Consider the following 23648-nt stretch of genomic DNA (forward strand, 5'->3'; position numbering starts at 1 on the left):
TGTTCATGGAGAGGAACACCTGACCATCAATGAAAGCTGATTGATAAATGTGATGGATTAGCTGTTAGTCGTGGGGGACTGGAGCAGCTCCTCGGACTGATTCCATACTATCAACACGACAAACTGGATGAACTGAGGGAACTCCTGCCTCCTGGAAGCTTTCAGAGGTTCTGAGGAGACCTTGTTTCTGACAGTGTCGTGTATGAAGACCTTGAAGCAGAAAATGCCAGTAATTATCCATCCTTGACTGATATAAACTTTCTAAACACCCTTCTCTGCCATTAGCCCAGACGTACCCTTTCAGCTTTGATGATAGATATTGTATAATGATAATAATTATGATGAAGTGAATGCTCTGAATTTTTTTTCAGTGGATTGATGCATCTTCCTTTGCAAATCAATACTTTCACACACATATAATTCCACTACGGTTCTAGGAAACTCACATACAAGCAGAGACAGGCTGTGTATCCAGATGCGGCAGGGAAAAGAAAAAGTGAGAGATTTGTAGAGAGATTGTGGGGTTTTTTTCAGTTTGATGGTAGCTTGTGTGTCCAAATGTTTGGTCTGTGGCTGTTGCACTTCGGGCAGAAGAGGAACAAGACATCAATCTCCGAGTTCAGACAGACACGTTCGGATTCGTTCCGAAAGGAAAATCGATGTTCTCCTGGCAGTTCTAATGAGATGTGGAAGGCTGTTGTAATGTGATTTGGAGAGCCACACGCCACTGAAGGAGCACACTGAGCACTTCTCTCCACATCTGCCTCATGGTGTGCAATATCCTCTCTGAGCTGCCACTCCTTCCATAAAAATTAACTCAAACTATTAAAGGAAAAAAGCCTTACACTAACAAAACCTTTATTAGCCTGGTATGAATTCGGTCACGACCGCTTCATCGCAACATCTGCAACTAATAGGCAGCCGGACCGCGTTAGTAAATAAAGCACAGTGAATAGTTTGTTCCACTAATGCATTATAAACACTGGCGGGCTGCAGTCTTTGAGGTTAGAGTTACATTAATATAAAAATGGATGCTGTTTCACTGTAATATTTCTCATATGGCTCAGCATTTCTGAATTAAATTCTCCCTGGTAAAACAGCAGTGTCCTTGTTACACTGGCTGACATCTTGAATTACTGTTAGCAATCGTTTCATTCTTGCCCTCTTCTGTTTCAGGGATAGTAAGAACGTGATGGGGGTGTCTGCTCAGCCCTTTCTGTGGTCAGTCGCCCCTCTGAAAGCTAGTCAGGACCGAGTGCTATATGTTAATCAAAGTGATGCCGATCAATCAAACCAGATAAACACAGGGCAGCATAGCCAGCCAATGTATTCTGTCCAATCTTAGCAATCAGTTCCCATAGCCAATAAACATCAATCAATCAGTTAGCTGACAACCAGTGATCAGAATTTGTTAACGTTAATATAACAACTGTCTGCATTTCTTATCAAGGTCTCATCATCCACTGGGCCTCTTTTACCCAGCATGTCCTGACATGGAGAAGACTGAGAGGGTGTCTCCCTGCCCGGCCCCTGGCCCAGTCTGGACAGTGAGAGAAGGTGAATTTGCACATGCAGTATATTTCTAATTCATCTGTTGACATGGAGTAGGAATAGGATGTCACAGCACTTCTTCCTGTTTGTACCTCAGAAGAGCCTGACCCGCCTGTTTGGGCAGAAGGCCCCATCGATTTTCAAGTGTTTCTCCAACACCCACATGCTAACAACCTACGTGTGAAACTGGGTAGTACAGACTTCATCGGAGAGTAAACACAACTGGAGAGAATTCCGTTCAGGAAGGCAAGATTTCATTACCATGTGACGGATATTCAGATAATTTAATATTCCTGATATTTGATATATGATAATTTAATATTTCTGTTGCTTTCTTCAGAACATCTGTCCACAGAATTGTTGCTGAAAGCTGGCTTCCTGTAGCAATGTGTCCCATAGTCTGTCAGCATTCTGCAGTGTTAGTCTGTCCAGGTGTTTCTCTGTATGAAAGGAAGACCTCCCCCTCCCACAGAAACCAACTTTTCTGACTCTGGCAAAATACCATTTTTTTGGTTTTCTTAATTTTAGGACACTAAGAAAGAATGTGTCAGTGTCCTTCTATAAAAATATGTGGCTTTTTTAGTCTTCGCCACGTGATGAAACAGACATTACTTCCCTGGAAATATGTCAAAGTGGAGCAATGAGAAAATAGTCCCCCATCCCGAAAGAATATAATACAAAGACGGGTTAAAAGCAATGAATCTCTTTAGACTTAAGAAGTCTGGATTTGACAAAAGAGTTCAAAATCCTGAAAGATGCAGATAAAGTCAATCCAATGGGCCACTGTCCAAGTACAGCAGTACAATAAGAGCACACCAGACAGGAGTGGGCAGTAACACAGACCAAAGGCAGGAGGCCTGCTTTCATGCAAAATCTTTAGTAGCAGATAGTCTTAAGGAGCAAACTACCCCACCTTGTTTGTGAACATGACTTCCATTCGATCTGCTGAGAAATGAGTGGATAAGCTTCTTGGCTCAATAAACTACAAACGGCCAAACAAGCTAGATGAAGAAAATGGCCTCCTGCCATCTGCAGCCATTCTCACGCTGTAGTGTTTGTGTGAGAACAGTCTTGTCTTCAACATGAGTGACATCACGAGGCCAAGTGGTGTCCAGCGCTCCCTGGGGAGGTTCTTCATATCCACTCGGAGGGGTGACATGGGTAAAGGGCGGACTGCGGGAATAGTGTAGTGGTGAAGAACTACCTGAAACAAAAATATTATTGCATTTGTGATGCATAATCTGACTCTAAAAGCTTAAAGCTGTTACAGAAACGACAATGTAGAGATGATTATGAATGATAAAGGAGAACTGCCAACCCTTCATCCTCACGGATGATAAAAAAAGAGAAAGAGGGAGTATGACATAAAACCCCTGTGTCTTCAGAATGATGACAATGCTGGAGTTCTTCATGCTTCGACGTGAAAGAGACACAACAGTGTGCAGAAACATGGCCCCGAGGAAGGAAGGGAGCACAGGCAGGTCTCGAGCTGCGCTGGGCAGCACAAGGCTGGGTTTTGTTTGCGCAGTTCGGGGCAGCGGAGAAGACAATCAATCGCATTCAGGCCCGTCCTGCCCCATCCCATCGCTGTTTGCCACTGGGTGCTGAAAAAGAGAAACAGGAAAAAAACCGATAGAGCCGAACAAGGGTGGCTTTTCAGAATTGAATGCAATAACTGTGAGACGAGCCTGGGGCACACAGATGTTAAACAGTGAATCCCCCACAGATTACATGAGCGGAAACTCCGGCAGGCGAAATCCAGCATTTTTGTGAAAAAAAAAATCTAATTAAGAATCCATGGTACTTAACTCCCACCATGTGAAACAGACACAAAATGATGAGGGTGGGAACGACAGCAAGTTGCAGTAATATGCACTGTGTATTTCTTTTATTATAACAAATGCCCAGTGACAGAAAAAATACGTTTTTTTTGTTTAAGGCAAATTAAATCTAGTTGCTCCACAATGAGGTAACACCTGTAGTTATTAGAATTTTATGTGAAACATTTATTACACCATGGAGCCCAGCAATGTGTTTCTAATTGAAAGAAGAATAAATCTGTTGCTAAGCCGGCAAAGGTAGGCTTGTATGCACTTTTATTTTTTTTCATCGTAAGTAATAAAACTGTTAAGAGCTATTGCAAGACTAATAAACCCTGTGCATTTGGTGGGGATGAAGTTTCTCATAATAATAAGGCTAAGCTGCCCAAATAAAAGCAGAGAGTAGTGGGTGGCCCAGGCTGCTGAAGGAAGCTTTTCTCCTCTTGGTTGAATTAATTGTCTGCTGGACCTCGGACAGCCTCACACCTGAACAGTGCAGCTGGGCTCCCAGTGTTAACCCCTCGTTTGTCATGTGCTCACATGCGTGCCATCTGAGCCAGGACAGCCCCTTAGCCTGCAACTGCAGTGTACTCACGAACACACCATGCTGTGTGCTTACTGACTTCTCAGTCCTGTGTCTATGATTAGTGCAAAGAAAAATGCACTCACCTTTAAAACTGTAAAAAACAGGGCAATGAAATAAGCCCCACCTGAAATGCATTATCCTCTGTGTGTCAGAGGGAGGCTGAGGGCTCTATCATACCCCAGGTTGTGTCCTTTGGCCCAGCAGGGCTTCTGTAAGGCTTGTTCCTACATCACAGATAAGAGCTCCATTTATAGCAAAAAAAAGCTGTTTTTTCTCATCTAGGCCATTTAGAGAAAAGGGCATTCATATTGTAAGTATGATTTTATGTTCCTGGTACTATAAGACATAAAAGTTCTATTAATATTCCCATTAGTCTGTTCTATCCAGGAAAGTAGAGACTCAGGAGGAATTTGAAAAGCACAAACAAAAGGTTTTTTTTGCAAGTTATTAAAATCTTTGGCAAACCTCATACCTGTTTTATGTGAAATTATCCTTGCATTTGCTCTTCCTCACTTGTAAGTCTGTGATTTGAGACTCAACATGACCTTGGTTCGTTTGAATTTAAAAATATGTATGTGTGTGCACAGTATGTGTTTGCATTGTGTTATGTTTTTACCGAGCGGACATTTCTGCACTGCTGTTTCTGCTCGGAGAGCAGCTGTGGAAAGCTTGAGGGTGGAATGTGGACAGGCTACTCTGAAAGTGAGCACACGCACCTTCTCAATGTATTTGTACTGAGATTGCTGAGGAAGCTCCTAGTATAACAACTGCAACATGGCCGTGTTGATGCATAAGCAATTCAGAAATAAGGAAGTTAAATGTAAGTATTCCTAATGGGAAGCAGTGCAATCTACTAAATGAGGCAGCAGCGCATTTCTTTATATGTTCTCATCATCATAACATATCTTTGTCAGTCATTAAGTTCCTCGCTTTTAATCTTATTAAGCACGTTATTGTTGAAATTCAAAGACCGAGAAATCAATGCTTCACATAATAAATGGAACCTAACAACAGCACAATCTGAACTGGGAAAAGTGATGGTTATGGTTAACTGCCAGGTAATAATCTTTCTAACATTTTCAATGATTTATCTGTTGTAACACTGTTACATTTGTCTTCTACACAGCAACACTTTTCTGTTCAAGCTGTTGAAGAGACAGATACAGCACTACTCCTGACCGCAGAATGGAAAAGGTACAAAGTTCAGTATTGTGGTGAATGTTGTTTGAAAGGATTTAGTTGACTATAAATGATGAGCCATATGAGTTTTAAAATAATTTTAAAAGAAAAAATCACCTATAGTACAAAATTCACCAAGCATGTATTAACTACTGTTTGTTTTGGATACATTTCTTTAATGCTTTCTATCCAGATATCCTAAAACAGGGAACAGAAATTCTAAAACAGGTTTGTATGTTTACATATTGAGTCGAAATAACTTGCTTTGTGTATTTTCTTTTATTTGAGTCAAGTTCTGCTTCATTGCATAAGAAAAGACAATTTATCAAACAAAATGATCAAATTTTCAAAACAACCAAGTTGTTTGTAAAACAGCCAGCCACTCCACTTCCCAGTTGTTTTCTCTTAGTGCAATGACTTTGATTGGAAACTGAAGGAGTGTGTTTTGTTGGTTTTTGAGAACATTTGTTTCGGAACAGGAAGCCATCAAGCCCAAGAGCTCCCTGTGGTTCGGGGTGTGTGCCGTGTGGGGCACTGGGTGTCAGTCTGTGAAGACTAAAAGCTCATCCCCGGAGGAGAGGAACAGACTGGGACAGAGGAGAGACAGGCTGCTGTTTCCTGCGTCAGAAAACCTGTTCATCAGGTATGAACGTGATACACCAAGTTCTCTTTCAGTTCTGCTAATCTAACTCATAAAGATGTAATTTCTCAAAAAACTCTAAATGCAATAGTAAACCCCTCTCTTCCTCCATCCTAGCAAGTAACCCTTGGCCAGTTCCTCACTTTAAATGACATTATCTTCCTTTGTCTATTAAGACAAAGTCCATTGCTGTCATTGTTACCTTTTGGCTGGTTTCTGTAAAAGGGGCCACCGAGATGTTTGTGGTGAAGTCTGATACAGCCTGGGAACAGAGTGCAAGTTTTACTATCTGAACTAATGACGTCTGGATATTTCCACTGAATTAAATCAGAGATAACATGAGTTCGACCACTTGAGACGAGTCTACTTGAAGTTCTTAATGTTTTTCTCTCCATGGCCTGGGGACTGACCACCCAGTAATCTGACAAAGACACGTGTGGCAGCAATGGATTCTGGCAAAATCAGACAGCACAGTCACTGTCTGCTTCTCAGAAAAATAAACATTAAACAGGACTCTCAGATATTCTCGTCTGCCTATCTCTAACTGTACGATTTGTAAAGAACTAAGAGAAATGCCTTCACCCTTGAATTCACTTACAGTAGTTCCAAATTAATTTATGGAGGTGGATTTCTACAGTGACCTGTGGGGTGAATTTCCACTAGCAATCCCATCCCATACACTTCTTACTGCAGTAACTGAGGGTAAACCTGTTGACCTATGGCCCACTGTGACCAGCAAGCTGTCTTTCCCTGGTGCACTTTTCTCTCAAACTGACAATGTTTATACCTGCACTGCATCTGGTGATCACAGGTGCAAGGCAAGAACATTTCAAAGCAATCAGATCTTTGTCAGCTAAAGTTATTTACCATTTTTTAACAAAACAATCATTTATCCTCAGGTTTCACCAGCTGCACTTCCAAAGCTGTTTGGGGTGCTTTTTTCAGGCAGAAACGTGTTGTTGGCCTGTTCTTAGATATCTCTGATAGCTTCTTGCTGTTCTCAGAACAACAAGCCTTCTTGGTTTGATTAGAGAAGGGATGAAAGGTGTGGTTGTGTTCCCAGGCTCAATATTACCCATTTGATTGATCAAAATCACAGATGCAAGTTATTAGCAGACTGTCAAGTGTCTAAATCACCTCAAACGGGCTTCATTGCATTGCTTCTAGAAGAAGGCAACCGAACCTTGATTTCTCTTCCTACTACTGATCTGGAATCTCATGATCTTCTTAGGCATAAATGGCACAAACACCCACCCAGAGAAGGCTCATTTATTGGCAGTGTATTTAATTCACAGAACTGAAGACTGACCCTCTTCACAATGGACTTCTTGTTTGGGTACTCTATAGCATAATCTCTGGGAATGTGGATCGGGTTTGACCCACACTCTGGGTCAAAAAAATTTAATTTTCAAGTGCAGAGGTTGGCAGGAGCAGCATGACTCATGTTCCTTGTACTGCGTGCTCTTTATCAGGGGAGAAGCCACGTAAGGTTTCACACCTGATATAAATAGCACAGCTCACAAAGAGCAGGACAGTACAGCAGTCAAGAACAGCACAATTCAGTAGTGCATTGCTGGGAGTATAGGACACAGGACACCACCGTGTAACACTGCACAACGGGACATGTTCATGTGTTTACGTGGCAAAGTCTGAGTTAAAAAGAGTGAAAGCTGCAGCAATAGCTTTTGGTGTTTAATTACATGCTCTAGAGGAGGGAATACAGTAAATATGTATACCAGCATTCATAGAGATTTTCACAAGAGAGGATGTTATGGTGCTTGTGGGCTGATTTCCCACGCTGATGAGGTTCCACTGGATCTTGCTTCAATTACAATAGCAGTTGTTTTGATAGTTTTTTTTAACTTAGTCTTCCCCTTCTCTGCTCGGAATCCCTAAGACAGGCCTGTAGTATCCTGATTTCAGGGCTTCCCCTGTAAAGTGATCTCAGTGGCTCTGATATCACACTGACGTTTTCACTTTGTTCAACAGAAAACATTTTACAGCATCACATAAGTAAATGTCCAGTGTTTTTCGTAGGGGTACAGTATATCAGTGAATAATAAACTGGACAATTCATATTCTGTAAATGATCTTTTCTCTGCATTGAATGCAGATATATTATTATTATTATTATTATTATTATTATTATTATTATTATTATTATTATTATTATTATTATTATTGTGTATTTACATAGTATAGATTTGAATCCTAACATTTTGCAAATTTAACACTTTATTTGTGAAATTGTGTATTAAGTTCTTAGACCTGCAGCTTCTTAGCTGCCAGTGTTTAGTCCCAGAGCTTTGCTCAAGTTACTAGAAATGTTGTGAGCAAGAGGCCAGAGGGTTGATAATGCTTTTATGTCCTCTATTTCACTACTTACATGGAGATATTAAGAGCAAGGCTTGACCACTTTTTCTGTAGAGCCTTCAGTCACTGTCCTCCATAACATTGTCTGTTTCTGAGACAAATGGTGCCATGAAGTGTACAGAGGCAAGTATTGTCTAGGTTTCAGAAAACACCAAGTTTTTATACGATGTGCAGACAATTCTCAGGGCTATAATTCTACCAACACAGATCCAGAGATTAGACATGGCACAATGTTTAATGTAATGACAGACTGATATACATTTGACCCAGGCTACACATTCCTAATGAAAAACCCTGACTATTAAGGCACTGCAATAATCCTCTGAGCCATCACGGCATCATTTTTACAGATTTTAAAAGCAGTAATTAGACATGGAACTTGGAGAGACCAGCTGGGGAACATGACTGTGCATTGACCTCAACGTCCTACAAACTATAAATTGCATGCAAGCACTGTGGACACAGTAAATTAAATGGTAAAATTAACAATTACATGGGGATTAGTAGGTAATATTTACAATAGCACAGTCCTTTTCCAGGAGGACCAATAAAGGGTTGAGTGCAGCTTTCTTTCACAACCCCAGTCTCAATTAAACAAGCACCGCTAATGACTGCAAATGCTAACGGCTTCATGTAATTGAGCTGAAAACTCCCATGAAGACAAAGAATAGAAATAAAGAGCTTTTGGCAGCAGATCTCAGGAAATGGGGTTTGTTTTCAAACCAAGGGGGTGAAAACTGTAGCCTTGTTTATCAAAAACCTGGTCCAGCAACAGTGTTAATAAGCTTGACATGTGCTGACTTGACAACTGAGAACACCGGTTACCAACTGTTTTTTATTACTGTAAGTTTGGGACAACAGGAAGTCTGAAACAATTAACTTCTAATACCAGACGTGGGCCTGCAGAACCTCCTTGCTGCATGAATTTCTGAAGCAACAGACACCACAAGCCTGTTTGTTAATACAACCACTTTATTCCAGTATGTTCTCCCCAGTGTAACTGTTGTTATATGTTCTGAATGCACTTCAGAGTGAAAATCATGCAAAGGCAGTACAGTCATGGCAAAAGGAAATGAAACTGTTTTTATTTTCACTTAGTGTCAACTGCTACCTTGCAGTTAAGCTCTGATAAGATGGACCAGTTTGAAAGAGTAACAAAGCTGCTTTATTATGGGCAACAAAGAAGTGTGGTTTCTCAAACAATTACTTTTCAAACAGTTCAGGCCACAGGAAGCAGAGCTCTGTGTTAAATGTCCTCTTACTTGTGGGCTCCATGTGAATGAATCTGAGCACCTAAGCAACAGCATAGAGCACACAAGCCGTTACAAACAAGAGGAGCACATTCAGCCCGTCTGGTAGTTAGTAGGTCCAAGGATCTCAACCAGCTGTTTCTTGAAAGAAGCCAAGGTGCCGGCTTCAACAACATGGCTAGGTAGCTTTTCCCAGACCTGTACAACCCTTTGAGTAAGGAACTGCCTCCTGCTCTCAGTTTTAAATGCACTTCCATATAATTTCCACTTGCGCCCTCTGATTTGTGTTTCATAGTTTGGACATCTTCCTGCAGGTGTGAAAGGGTTAATTTCTAAAGGCAATGAAGGAAGACTCTCCATTATAAACAGAGTTTATCTGATAGAGTTATTTTCTGCCTGAATTCAATTATTTCCCTTCTAGCAACGTGCTTATGCTTTCTAAAGGAATCTTTGGTCTGCAAAGCACCTGTTGAGTGATAATCTGCAAGTGATTGAGTTTTTCTTTGTTCATACTTGCTTACATAGAGCTGATTGCCTGGCATTCATAGGTCTGTCGTGTGGGGGAAAATAACAAAACTCAAAATGGTGATATTATAATCTTACTTTTATATAGTACCTTTAAAAGAAATCAAAGTCTTCATTTATGTTGTTGCACCCTGTACAGATTTTTAAAAGCTTCACTTTACTTGTCTTTATCAGCTGCAGAATCTTGTACTATAAAAAAAGACTAATTATAATACCCTGCTTCTGCCCCGGTCACAGGGGCAGAATGAGCGATAACTGCAAACACAGCTGCCATAGTGACTGTGCCACGTCTTCATTGTTTCTCAAAGATGTAGAACAATAAAATTCACATGGATATTGAGTTACGTGCGCATGGACTTCACAGAGAATATTAATCTGCATGACTTCTCAATGTAGGCCTCCCTATGCTCACTGGTTACTGCATCCCTTTTCAGGGTTAATTTCTGGAATTGATAAACATTCCTGCCGCTGGGAGGTGGCACGGAAGGCCCCAGGCTCCTGCCCTCCCTGGTGTGAGCAGGTCCTGGCTGAGGTTCCCCAGAATCCAAGAGGTGACCCAGTCTTGTTTGGTCAACCTATCATTGTCTGCACATTACTTGCTGAGAGAAATAAGAGACATAAATACAGCCCGGAACGGGACTTCTTTGGATAATTGCTCAGTTTATCCAGAAATTCAGAGCTCTAGAATGAAAGGTACACAAGACCCCTCTTTCGCCACTCTCAAGTTTCACGGAGAAAGATGAGATGGGACTTTGGTCTAATTACAAATAGTGCATGTACAGTACAGTACTATGTAATACAGATCTGTACAAAGACCTATCTGCTGCACATGGTGTATAAATTTGAAATCTGGTTGTATCTGGTCTTGGAACTGTGTGTTCATCCTCATTGAGTTTCTAAATCACACTCAGATGCAGACTTAAATTTTTAAAGAGTTTGATATAACCTTGTCATTCAGGTACAACCCCTTAAAAAGGCCATCATGTTTCCTAGGAACCACAGCAGAGGGGCAGTCCTCTTGTGCCTGACATGTTTCTTTCAGTTGTTTTAAGCCACAGAACACAGCAGGGTTTAATAGTACTAGAGAGAGGCAGACGTAGAGTGAGGTCTTAAAATTTCATCTTTACCTGTTTTTTAAATGGCAAGAAATGCATAAAGACAACAATCACTACCTGCTCCGTGGTTCCCTAAGAATAAAAAGTAAGTTAAAAAGGGGTCTGAGCCAGTACTGTTGTCATCAGCTCCAACACATTTATTATGGGCTAAAACTGGTCTGGCAACCCTACTTTCACCAATGGCCTCTGGGTAAAATCCTAAAATCTATAACGTTTATAGATGTTTACCTCTGGGTAAAAACATCTTTAATGTTTTTTTCTGCAATCACCATTGTCCAGCTCAGAGCTTGAAGAGTGTGACTAGTCAAAACCAGTGATGTTACTATATTGTTTTATCTTAATTTATTGAAGTTCTACACTTTAGCCCAGACAAACCTAGCTATAGTCACCTCTGCTCTGCCCTGTAAAAGAAGACAGAACTTACTCAGAGACCAGGATAGCAACTTGATTGGCCTAGGAAAACCAAGCCACTGGGTTTGGCCATTAATATAAAGCTCACTGCTGCTCCTTTCAAGCTGTCCAGCAAAGGGAATAAAAATAATGGTATGAAAGCCATGCAATAGTGGTGGCATTGTAGGTGTAACCAAGAGATCTAATGGGTGAAAACAGAAGATGAAACAGTTCCACAGATGTAAAAACAAGAGAACTGCAATTTTAATAAGAGAGATGCAATTTTTTTTTGCTTTTATCTTTTGATTTCCTGGCTGCTTGGAGTCTTCATTTGTTTTCTTTGAAACTCTGATGTAGGGATTTGAAAAGTCCCAACAAATCCTGTTTTGTTGAAATTGAAAAGGGGAGGAGAGCAATAGAGAGCTGAAGGAGCAGCACATTCAAAGAAAGTTAATATAAACAGAGCACCAAGAATTTGGTAATCTGTTTGTCTTGTAAATGCTCTCCTCTGATTACCTGATTGCACAGGGCAACTACAGAGAAATCTGATTGTGTAAAATTATACACAGCAAACTTTTGATTGTAGGGGATCCAGGATGCCTGTTGTAACCATTGATAGAAGGTTGTAAAATTTGGCTTCGGTGATTTGAAAGCAGTAAAGTGCCAAACTTAATTGTAATCAGCCATTGCATGCTCTACAAGTATTCTATTTTTAAAATCAAAGATTCCTTGCTGTGTGGTCTTTCTTCCTTTAACAATGTGATTAATTAATTATATACCCTTTGAAATAATCGAAAATTATTAACTCTTCACTTAGTGAAATCCTGTACAAGTTTTTAGCACCATTTCATGCCTAGTATGCATTTATTCATTACTGCATGTGTCTCGTTGCCTTGTATTAACCACTTCAGAATTTCTGGGTATTCAGAAATAATTGTGAATTTATTCCTACCCCCTTCAGCTTTCTGTTATCCTTTTTTTTACCTGTAACCTCAAAATGTGGGATCATTTCAGGCTGACTAAGGCTGGTTGGCAAATAAGGTATTTTGGAGCCTCTCTTTCATTAAATTCTGTTTGTCATCATTTTTTCACCACTTTACAAAAAGATACTGCTGCTCTGGTACGAGTCCAGAGAATCTTGACTAGACCACATTCTTACAAGCTTCAAAGAATCTTTTCAGTCTTGAATAGAGAAGACTGTGGGCATTGAGAAAACAACCCAGCAGATTCTTTTTTGGAGTAACAGTGAAACAGAAGCCAGAGGAACGAAGTGGAAACTACATGGATGTGCTTTTAAAGCCAGGAAGAGGAGTCCCTTCATTACACAAAGCGTTGAGGGGCTCTGGAACAAGCCAGCCACACGTGCTGGTGAAGCCGATACCCTGGATTCCTTCGGGAAACAGCTGGATTTGATATTTGGATCAATAAACTGCTAACGACCAAATACATTAAATGGACCACATGGACTTCTCCAGTTTGCAACCTTTCTTATGTTCTTCTATTCTTACCTCAGGGACTACCTGGAATGTTTGCTTCAAGCTGATTCTTTAAGATCAGCCTCTATAATGCTCATCATTGTATTCTTTTCTATCATTATTTGTGCAGTATGATCCTGCAGAACAGATTCCAATTCCTATGCTAATAAGAACGGTGTAGTGTAAGTTTCTTGCAGTGCAAGAAATATTCCCTTAAGCACTGGAATGTATCTGGTTACTCTTTTCTGGACTGATTCCAAGAGACAGCAAATTATTTTTTATTACAAAGTGACCAAAATTGTACAAAATATTCTCAATGCAGTCTTACTAGTACAATGTGAATTTATTAATCTTACTGGTTAGTGCAATAACACTCCTATATTTTCAAAGTTTTTTCAACAAATCTTTTGCATGCCAGCTCACTGTATTTCTGGCACTTGTTATAACAACTGACATGTCTGCACAAGGTAAAACACATTGTTTCCCTAACAAATAAGTAAACTACTCCAGAGATGTACAGCACTGATCTCACAACATGCTTCTGAGTAAAGCTCTTTCTTAGCAAACTTTGGGGGATGACTGTAGGACCAATTGAGCTAAACGAGGTTTCCTTTCAGTTAAATGAGGTTTTTCCTCCCCCCAGTGCTGTGCAGCTCATTTGTTTTTTTTTGGGCGTCAGGAGCTGCCCGTGAAGGGCGGGGGGGGGGGGTTACCATCACGCCCTCTACAGCTAGAGGGTGCTCCTACTCTGTCCTGTTCTTAGTCTTCCTGTGCTTTGTTTGTCCTTCCGGTGTGTCTTTGTGTGGGGGCTATTTCCGGGTCACCCTTTCCTCCTGGCTCAGCATTGAGGGTTCGGATGTCTTGGGACCCGCCCAGCACCAGGTCGTCTCCTCCGCGGCCTGAGGCCATAGGTTTCTATCCGACATCGTCTGACCTCCTGAGCCCAGGCTAATCCCCGTTTTGCCGCTACGCATGGGGTCTTTATTGCTCTCCTGGCCATTCCACGGCTTGCCTCTCCGACATCCGTGACAGAAACGTAATGTATCTCTAAAGAAAGAAATGTGAAAGATTGACATCCATATTTTCAAGTGTCTTTCTACGAAGATGCCATTGTAAAAGCTGATTGAAAGAACTGGAGCTGGTTGCAGTTTCATTCAGGAAGCGTGACAATGGCTTGTCCTTCACTGCTTACAGAATGGGTCTGCAAAGAGCTTTCTAAGAAACCTTGAGTGAGTAAAGCTTAAAAGCCTTAAGGCTAGTGCTTAGGAAAATTCTGAATGTTTCTTCTTTCACAGCTGCCTTGTTAGTCCGTCTCACTGACTCTGAGAGTTGTGCCTGCTTAGTCCCTGGGCTCCTAAGAGGCTTCAGAAGGAACTACCTGGTGACAGAGGCTGGGGAGACATGGCTGGGAGACAGCATGGGCTGGCAACATAAACTACTGCTGTGCAGCACATTGGTGAAGGCACTGAATTATTCTCCCTTTGTGCGTCATTGACCATTAACCATGGAGGCACTGCACTCAAACACTTTAGCCAATACTTCCCCACACCTAGCAGCAGTATGGTTGCAATTATTTCCCAGAACATGGACATTCAGAGCAGTGGGAGACGGTACCGGAGATCAGTGTGATGATGTCGTTGGCGCAGTGTGAACTCTGTGCAACATTTCGTCTGGCCAACTTAGCTGGAGAGTCTTGCCTGCCTGGATGAGGAGGGACCCCTTCCTCCCCCATCTGCACCAAGTGATTACTAAAAGAATTATTAACAAAAGGTGAAGATTGGGGGAGGCAGGGGGTGTGAATTGCACAGTGTGAGATGCTGGAGTACGTGTCAATCAATCGCTCTTTCATTTGGAGTTTGATTGACCAAGAGCCAAGTCGGTGTACTGGCATTTTTTCCCAATCACTTTCATTAGAATGTGCAATTGCTGGCATTCATTCATTTGGTAACATTGGTACCAATCTTCCAATTGGTACAACTGACATCACTTGTGCACTCGGTTTCATTGGTATCACTCCTTCGATATTGACACCTGTATTGCTCTTGCTCTCTGGTGGGAACGTTCTTTCAAATGGCGTCAATCTCATGCAGAATCTCCTTACCTCTCTCTGTGCTCCTAGTACTCTTCTTTCAGTCATGTTCTGTCAGCTGGTGGTGAAAGACTTTCACACTGGTGTTTGGGGGCTTAGGATTATAGTGGCAGATTCTCAGACGAAGGCTGCATGTCTTACTTATTTAATTATCTTTCTTCATTCCAACATTCCTTCTCTTTATGAGTAAGGCAAACATAGCTCATTTATGGTGGAAATCAAACACATTTTGTTTAACCTTTTCTGGCATCCCAAGGCTTTTGTATTTGAAATTGGGTTTCTTGCGACTGGATGAATGTAAAATGTGAGTTTTACAAGCAAAGAGAGGAGTTAAAAAATTTAGCTATATTAAGTTCCCTTTAATTGTAGAAAAAAATCATATTGGCTTTCAATCTGACTCTAGTATAGGTAAAACAGAAAGTAATAAACATAGCTAAACTTCTTGGAAAAATTAGGAAGCATCCTTAGGTTTGAATGTGAAGTGTCTGCCTGCTAAAGAAGAGCTGAGGGCCAGTCAGTTCCAATGCTCCAGGCGATCCGGGTCTAAACTTGCTGTTTTAGCGGGTGATACAGGCAGTGTCTTTGCTGTGCTCTGATCCGGGTTTCCACGAGAAGGGCGCCAGCTCTGGGGCTGTGAGCGGCCACCGTCCTGGGGCGCTGTCTCTAGACCGCATTCCTCCAGCGCTGCAGACGTCGAAGCCACCTGCACAACTTGTAATAAAACCATCACAAATGAGTGAAAGTGAAAAAATGAGAGCAAAATGTAACACAGATGTCCAAATAAGACTGCGAATGATTACTTCTGCCGAGATTAGCTGGGAGCAGCAATCTCTCGCAGCCACTTTCCCAGGACAGAAAAAAAAAAACTCCCACTTTTATTACTGGCCTGGATTGTCGTCAGAAATTAATTTTCTCTCCCTGAAAGACAAATTGAATAGTAGCATATGAAATAAAACAGAAAGAACAAGAGCGCGTCTGTTTTTCTACTTTTTTTTTCTTTTTCGTCATCCTCAGCCTCTCACATCTAAGCAATCCGGAGTGTTCAAACTTAAATTAAGATCGGCGGCTAGATAAACAGTTAAAATGGGTTCCCATGGCTACCTCTAACACATAGCCATGATTACATTATAATCCTGCAGTAATCAAGTCTAAATGAAAGAAAGATGATAAGGGTGCTATTTTCAGTTTTTCTGTGCTGATTTGTATTACCTCCCAATCAGATCAGCGCTGCAGTCCCTTTCATTAGTCTGCGGCCATGGCTGTGTTTGTAAAAACATTGCGGTAACGAAGTCTAAAGAAGTGATTAGGTAGCTTTTGTGAGATGGCTTTGCCGGGGGGGATTTTCAGTTCGGCATTTCCTCGCACAAGAGGAATTTTTCAGCGACTTCTTTTCACAAAGAACTCAAATAATAATAGTAATAACAGGCAGAAGACCTTCCCTTATTAGATCAGCATTATTTTGCATATTTTGCGCTGATTTGGGGCGCTCGCTGTGAAGGGCCATTAACAGACTTAACATTTCTTTTTTCCTAGTAACCTGTAGGAATCTGCTGCTCGGAGCCTTTTAAATTCAAGAATAAAGGAAACAGGAAATTTTAAATTTTGTTTACAGAATAACACGTACACAAAAATATACGATGTGTAATGCAGGGTACTGCTGGGATTGGTTCTCGGCAAAGAACAGGAGAAACTACAGAAATTACACATACACGCCTTATTAATCTTGAGGGTTTCTTCGGTCTTTTTAACAGTGCTGGTTAATTTCCTTCAGTTTTCCGTGCGTTTCGTAATTTTGCGAAGATACGGTGTTGTAGCGACAGTGAGCTCGCAGTTTGTCTTCCCCGAGCCTAAATGAGCCCCGCCGCCACACAGTATGAGTCGGAATTAAAGGGGCTAAAAGGTTTTCAAAGGTCTTCAACCTATATTCTGCACACTGACATATTTCGTCATTGTTCTACTTTTGTGCAATGCATGCAATACACTAGACACAATCAAATGTGGATTTCTTGGTCTATAAATGGATAGATTTTTTCTACGGACATTTTTTTATGACCGTGTTAACCATATTATTTTGACATTTCAGCAGTACCGAACAACATCGTTTGTGTAACTGTTGTCCCCCCCCCGGGAGATCGAAATACAACAGGCTATACAATTAGATCAAATCTTGATGATAGTCGATATATTTAGGTTTTCACATCGCTAGGGATTTTAAGGAAGTGAAGAATTCGGGCGAATAACCGATTGGCTTGTGCGAACACTGACATAGAGCTTGATTTTAAACATTGATTACTCGTTACATTTCCGCCTTACAGTCTTTTTCTGTAGTCGAGAATGACCGAGGTAGAGTCAGGATTGTTGCGTCTTCGCTAGTTCATGCCAGTAATCACGCCCGGCAGGTGCGGATCTGATTTTTATTTTTACAAAGCGTTTGCAAGCTGACATAGCACCCAAGTTTGATCTTGCAGAAGATACGAAGCATGAGAGCTTCACGAATCAACAGCGGTGACGAGAGATTGACCAACGAGCGATCAAAGAGAGTTATGGGCCTGCCGGTGGCTCGGTGCCTTCAGCTTTTATTTGCGCTGTTTGGGCCGATCGGCCTCAGCGCGATCCGAATCGACATGCGTGCCGCCACGTGTTTCCTATTTGACAACGGCAAATTCTAATTGCTCCTTTACCTAATTAGGATCTACTCATAACAACAGGTAATGCAAATCAGACCCCGCAGTTTGAACGCGGTTAATAAGATTGAATGGACCTAATCAAAAACAGAAAGGTTTCTCTTTCACTACAGTGCCTTCGATTTAAATCCAAGTCTTAAGGGCTTTCATAGTTGCTTTCTGCGAAATAACGAAATATGATAACACATTTACTTATTTCATTGGCCTTTACCAAACTGTCGGCTGTGAATAACCATTCATGTCATAGAGGTTTTAAAACATTCGGCCTGTCCGTCTGCAGCTCTTACTCTCCACCGGTATCTGATATCTCCAGTTTATACACCATTTCTAAAGTGTGTTCTGCTCCGACGTTGCTATATTTTAATGTATTCACAGCTTTCAAGCTTCCTTCCTTCAAACCTTTTTTCAATGTTTTTTTTTGTGTGTCCATTGCTCCCAGAGGCTTCTTGTCATGCGTTTGGAGAGATCTCCACCAAACATGAAAGAAAGTCTGCTGATTTCGGTGGGGCTTGTGCGGTATTCTAAAACCCTCATAAACGTCCTGGCAGTGTTCCTCGTGTCGTGGTAATGTAAAGAAATACGAAGGTAAAGAATTGCTACTGATATTGCAGGACTCCCTTTTTGTTCACTAATGAGTGGTCTTGTCTCGATTTCAAGTTGTGCCCATCGATGTTCCTGGCAGGGTTAGTAGCTGGTATTGTAATCGAAAAAGCAAAGTGTGCCTTTTTGAGCTGGGATGTTTTGTATCTATTGTCCCTTCCTGAGCCTGGCTCGAAGGAAGTACAGAAACAGAAGGGAAAATAAGCAGGAATAAAATAATAGAATTAGACTGCAACCCTTTTTCTTGTCTTGTTCTCAGAAAGGAACACCTGCTAACATCAGCTGTAAAATTCACATCTCTGCTGTACTGTAGAAGTGTTTGTGTCAGGCCTGCTATTTCCTCCATGAGCTCAAGATGGTTAAAACGGCCTCTTCACTGTTCTGACCCCAGACTGAAGGAGGTTTAATGCCCATGTGTGCAAATACTTGTTTTTAATGCAGTAATTGAATTAGTATTGATCCTTCGTGATTTTTTGTGTTGGAAAACTACCGGATAAACATTTAAAGCTGCCACGCTGCATTTTTTCTACGATTAGCACACAGATAAATTAAAACAGAACGGAAATGGAGAAGTGCAGAATGTTTGTTTTATTAACTTTTAGGTATCCAGTTTCCCCTGCAAAAAGGGCAGGGCATTTTTGGGAAAATGGCTTTTTTTGAAGAAAGTAGTGTATTTTAACTTCTTTAAGGGGAAACTACTCATTTTCCTGACATGATCCCTCACCCTCTCTCAGTAACGTGAACTCCTGCTGGCTCTCTCCAGCTCCCCCGTCCAGACCGCTCCCACCTTCGGCCGAGAGTCTCGCCTCAACACGAGTTTAAAGGAAAGTAAAGACAAGAGGGGAAAAAGGAAGGGGGGGGGGGGGGTTACTTGCCTTTAAACTCTGCTTTTCCTTGCCTTTGTGAGGCCACTTTTTTCTTGAAAAGAACTTTATACTCCTGGACATCAGAGCTTCGCCTGTGAAGAAGCCAGACAATGAGAGGCAGACAGACAAGAGAAAGGCTTCCTTCTCTCCACCCCAGACAGCGTGTCTCTGGCAGGAGAATGCAGGCCATCAGAAGTGTCTTCAGGTTGTCAGAGAGAGCCGGGCTGCGGGACACCCTCGGGCTGTCCTGGCCAACAACAGTGGCATCTGTGGGATCCTGCCATCAGTCAGCCCAAGGAAATGATCACTCAGTTCTCACTGTGTCTCCGCACGGCCCTCCACACACAGAGAAGAGCCTCTTTATTCAAGGACAATATCTCCCTTTCATACCTCCGCATAATCTGCGTTAAAGACCCTAATAAATCATATTTTCTCATCATTTTCCCCCCTTACAGCTCGCAACAACAGGAATGTCAGTAATGAGGCGGAAGGCCTAAGGATGTCATCCAGCAGATCAGAAGCCCTGCCAGATTACAGGCTCCTCAGATCTGCTCACATGGCCACGGTCTTCGCCCACTCCCACTCTGCTCACGAGTCTTGCCTTTTTTACTGCCGGCAACCTGGGTCCCAACTCTGAAAGCAAACTCTTTCCTTAAAACCCTTCTTCTCCCTCAAACCTTCTTTTAATTCTCTTGCATGGTTTTAATCAACTTTTATTTTTCTACACCTAAGTGCAAAATCATTTCTACCAATTAAAGGGTTATAGAACATTCTGAGATGTTTTTTTTCTTTTTAATAGCAATCTCATTACCTCCTGCAGCTGCACTCTGTTTGCTAACTAATAACTGCACAGCTCTCTTTAAACACAATGGGAATTGCTTCAGATTTTGGCTCTTGAAGCTCATTCTGTGGGCCCTTTTACTTATATTATGATAAAGAAAATAGTACAGAAGGACAGAATTCCTCTGAAACACCCAGCACTTCAGATGCGGAGATGAGGACTTTGTGGTTAAGTCAGGAACAGCTGGGTCTGAAGGCTGGGGCACTGCTGAACCTAATAATTAAATATCCACTTTGAGCCACAATCTGTTTTGTCATATTAAAAATAACTTTCAGCTGATTAAGCTAAAGAAAAAAACATCTCATTTGTAATTAAATCGGTTTTGTAAAACTATATGGCAATGATTAATGCCAAAAATGGCCAGACTGTGCTACCTTATTGAGAGGACGAATGAAGGACTCCTGCAAGTTGCCCCAGTTTTGGTTCACAGTAATAAACTTTATTTTATATAGCACCTGGAGAGTTTCTTTTAATTAAAACCCTGAACACTTAATAGTGCCCATTGTTAAGAGCAAATAGAAGCTGCATGTAATGATAGCCTTTGATTGACTCTCAAGATTCCTGCTGCTAACTAAAAGAACAAACAACAAAAAAATATTTGGACTTGGATGCCTGACATTTGTGCCCTATAAAGACCTGACCTGAACTTTCAACTCCAGCACTGCCAGCGAGCTCCTCTTCAGAAAAACTGATGTAAAACAGAGAGCTTTCTTCACTTTTACCACACAAAAGACTGTACTTCTCACGAGCTAATAAAACCAAAATGGATGGAACAGGAAATAAAAAGTGTTTTAGTGTGGCTGAACTTTGGTATTTTGTAAATGGCTGCCTAACAGCAGTCCCACAGGCGTGCTTCTTCTGCAGAACGCGGTACTCATGCCTGCATACTGAGGGGAGCAGGAAAAATCAAATTACTACCTTTCATTGCAAATGTAAAATCTCTACATCTGCAAAGTCTTTTTAAAGTTAATTATAGGCCAGGGCTAGAACAATTGTGCCAAGCATTCGCTGACTAATATGGATTATCAGACAAAGCATCCTTACCATGCGTGCGTTAATCTAAACATGCCATCTTACGAAAATTAATGCAATTAGGTTATCTGCATGCTCACTCCAATTACAGTGTGTGCTTAAAAACGAAGATTTGATGAGATCCCCATTAACAAAGTAAACCTTCTTTTTAGGGGGTATTGCAGTTAACGATGCCAGCATTGTGCACTTGATGGGCTGTTATTGTAAATAAGGGATAAAAGCAGTCCTTCAGCGAAGGAGGTCTAGTGTAGTAAAATATGCACCCAATTAAAGCTATGGGTGGAAGAGGCCAATAGAGTGTGTGTGCCTACAAGATGTTGTGTCCTAATGAATCCCGGCTAATTTGCTTTGACTGATGAATTTCTGCATTAGTCGTAGGGGTTGAATAATTATGAAATTTATCACAAGACATAGCGACTCATTAAGGATTACCGAGGATTCATTAGAGCAGTGTTGTTCGAAGGAACACATGGTCTGATCAGCATAATTACTGCCACACAGAGGAGGCTGGAGTGGGTGCTGTCTGATGGTGCCTTGTCCTGGAGCGGCCCACTGTAGAGACGGCATGTGCCCCCTTCTTCAGGAGACGACAGGGGGCATCTGAGATGGAGGAAATTTACTCCTGAGGCCCAGAGAGTGAAGAATCACACTTCAAAATGAGGACATGTCTTGTAAGAGAGGGACCTTGAAATTTGTTTCATTTGAACTTCACTGGTGCCATTTCATGTAACTTCTCATACACAAAGGAGACATGTCTAGATCTTGACAGAGAATCTGGTGTACAGCAAGACAGCGGGTTTCATTAGATATGAGAAAGAAGCTGCTGTCTAAATAGAAAGCTACAAACTGCGTCAAGTGTAGTGGAACATGGGAAGGGGGCTGGTCTGGTGAGTGGAGGGCTGTGGGTTCTGATCCAGGTTGGAACACAGCTGTTTTACCCTGGAGAAAACTGCTATGAATGGACACAAATGTAAGTTATGGTAGATAAAAGCATCACAAAATTCAATAAGTGGGTAAACTAAAAGGCTTTGATTGAATCTGAGCTTTATTTACCTGCTTCCTCTACGAGAGGTTTTCTTGAAAGCTGAGGGAGTTCAATTGTTAGTTGCAGATTTCATTTTGTTATCTCGATAACTCTGATGTTTTTTTTTTTCATCTTTGCTCCGGGAGAAAGGGTTAAAAGTGTTAGAGAAATCCTAATCCCCTTAATGAGGCTGTCTTGAAAAGTATTATCGTTGTGGAGCAAGATATTAAATTATGAATTGCAATATGCTGGACATCACCACATAATCTGAAATAATTATTCTGGGACCGATTCCTTTTTCCTTGTAAGTCTTTAAAATATTTACATTTGTGTCCATCTCCATGTCCTGCTTTGTTGTGTATCTGATGTGGGAGGGCTGAATTTTTAATGCAATTTCCTCCTGCTCTGGGACCCACTTTCCCTCCATATGGTTTCTAATGGAGCTGTCTTAACATTTGTTCTGCTGTGTCTGTTTTTCAAGTCCAGGGTGCTTTTTATTAAGGAGTTATTGATTTGTATTTAATTAAACTCGCACTAATTTGCTCTGAACTGACACAAGATTGATCAACCCAATCAATAACATCATATTAAAAAAATGTGCCACAGTTTGAAAGCTGAATGGTGTAAAACTGCAAATCTGTTTGGGGAAAAAAAATGCTGTTTGTTACTGTTTGATGTCACTGCCTAATGCTGGAATGCAGCAGGGAACCAGAGGAAAAGGTACAAAGAAAGAAAGAGACAGAAAAAGCAGGCAGATAATCACAGGAATGACCTGCTCTTACTCTATTTTTAACTGAATTAAGTTGTTAAATGTTAGCAATTTGATTTGTTCCTTTTTAGTAAAACTGCTTTGAAAGTGTGCTGAAGTATGATGTTTGTGATGGTTTCATACTTACACCTTTTGGATTACACCAAAAATTGCTTTTGTGTTATTTTAAACCAAAAAGTATTTAATATCTAGCATCCAATCCCTGAAAATGCTTCACCATCGCAGAGCTCAAATGAAAGTGGTGACTGTTGACTTGTTTTCCAGCCAGACGTTTTATTCATAGACTGTTGGAACTTGTCCTTTTTCTCATGTGACTAAAGCCAGACAAACAAGTCTTTCAAGCAGTTTCAGCTGTCCAATGCATGTCTTTAATGTTGCCGCATTGTCAGGCTTTAAATATGGCAGGAGACATACTGACCCACTGAAACTACAGGACTCAGTCTCCTTCCAAACATTCTGCAGCCCTGTGTACAGAGCTGACACTAACCCTTCCGTACAGGGGTGCAGCAGAAATCTGCTTGATTGGAGATCATGACATGCTTATCGGCCTCATTATGCAAGACATTAAGTAATTTGCGTATTAAAGAAGACTAGAAATTACACTGAAATCTTCCTGCTTCTATTCACTTTGATGTCAGGACTGTCTAAACTTTCTCCTACAGCTGATAGTCCGACCTCTACTCATCAGGCTTGGTGGAAAGAATTTATTTTGTTTGGCAGACACCTGCTTACTTGCACAAAAGCACAGGAGAAGAAGCCTTTTTCTAATTGAATTGGATCTAATTTTCGACTGAATTCTATAATCCAAGCCTACTGCACATAACAGATGGAAGAGGTTT

At 41.2% G+C, this 23648-nt stretch overlaps 1 long non-coding RNA gene across 1 annotated transcript; it reads left to right on the top strand.

Moving 5' to 3' along the window:
• Window positions 1-4717: 4717 nt before the first annotated feature.
• LOC148823261 (uncharacterized) lies at window positions 4718-20837 on the top strand. Its single transcript, XR_016093754.1, has 4 exons — window positions 4718-4777; window positions 5084-5151; window positions 5616-5779; window positions 19599-20837. It is a non-coding gene; the product is annotated as an uncharacterized LOC148823261 (long non-coding RNA).
• The last annotated feature ends 2811 nt before the right edge of the window (window positions 20838-23648 follow it).

Source organism: Atractosteus spatula, chromosome 11, assembly GCF_055471065.1.
Source record: "Atractosteus spatula isolate fAtrSpa1 chromosome 11, fAtrSpa1.hap1, whole genome shotgun sequence".
Classification (NCBI taxonomy): Eukaryota; Metazoa; Chordata; class Actinopteri; order Semionotiformes; family Lepisosteidae; genus Atractosteus; species Atractosteus spatula.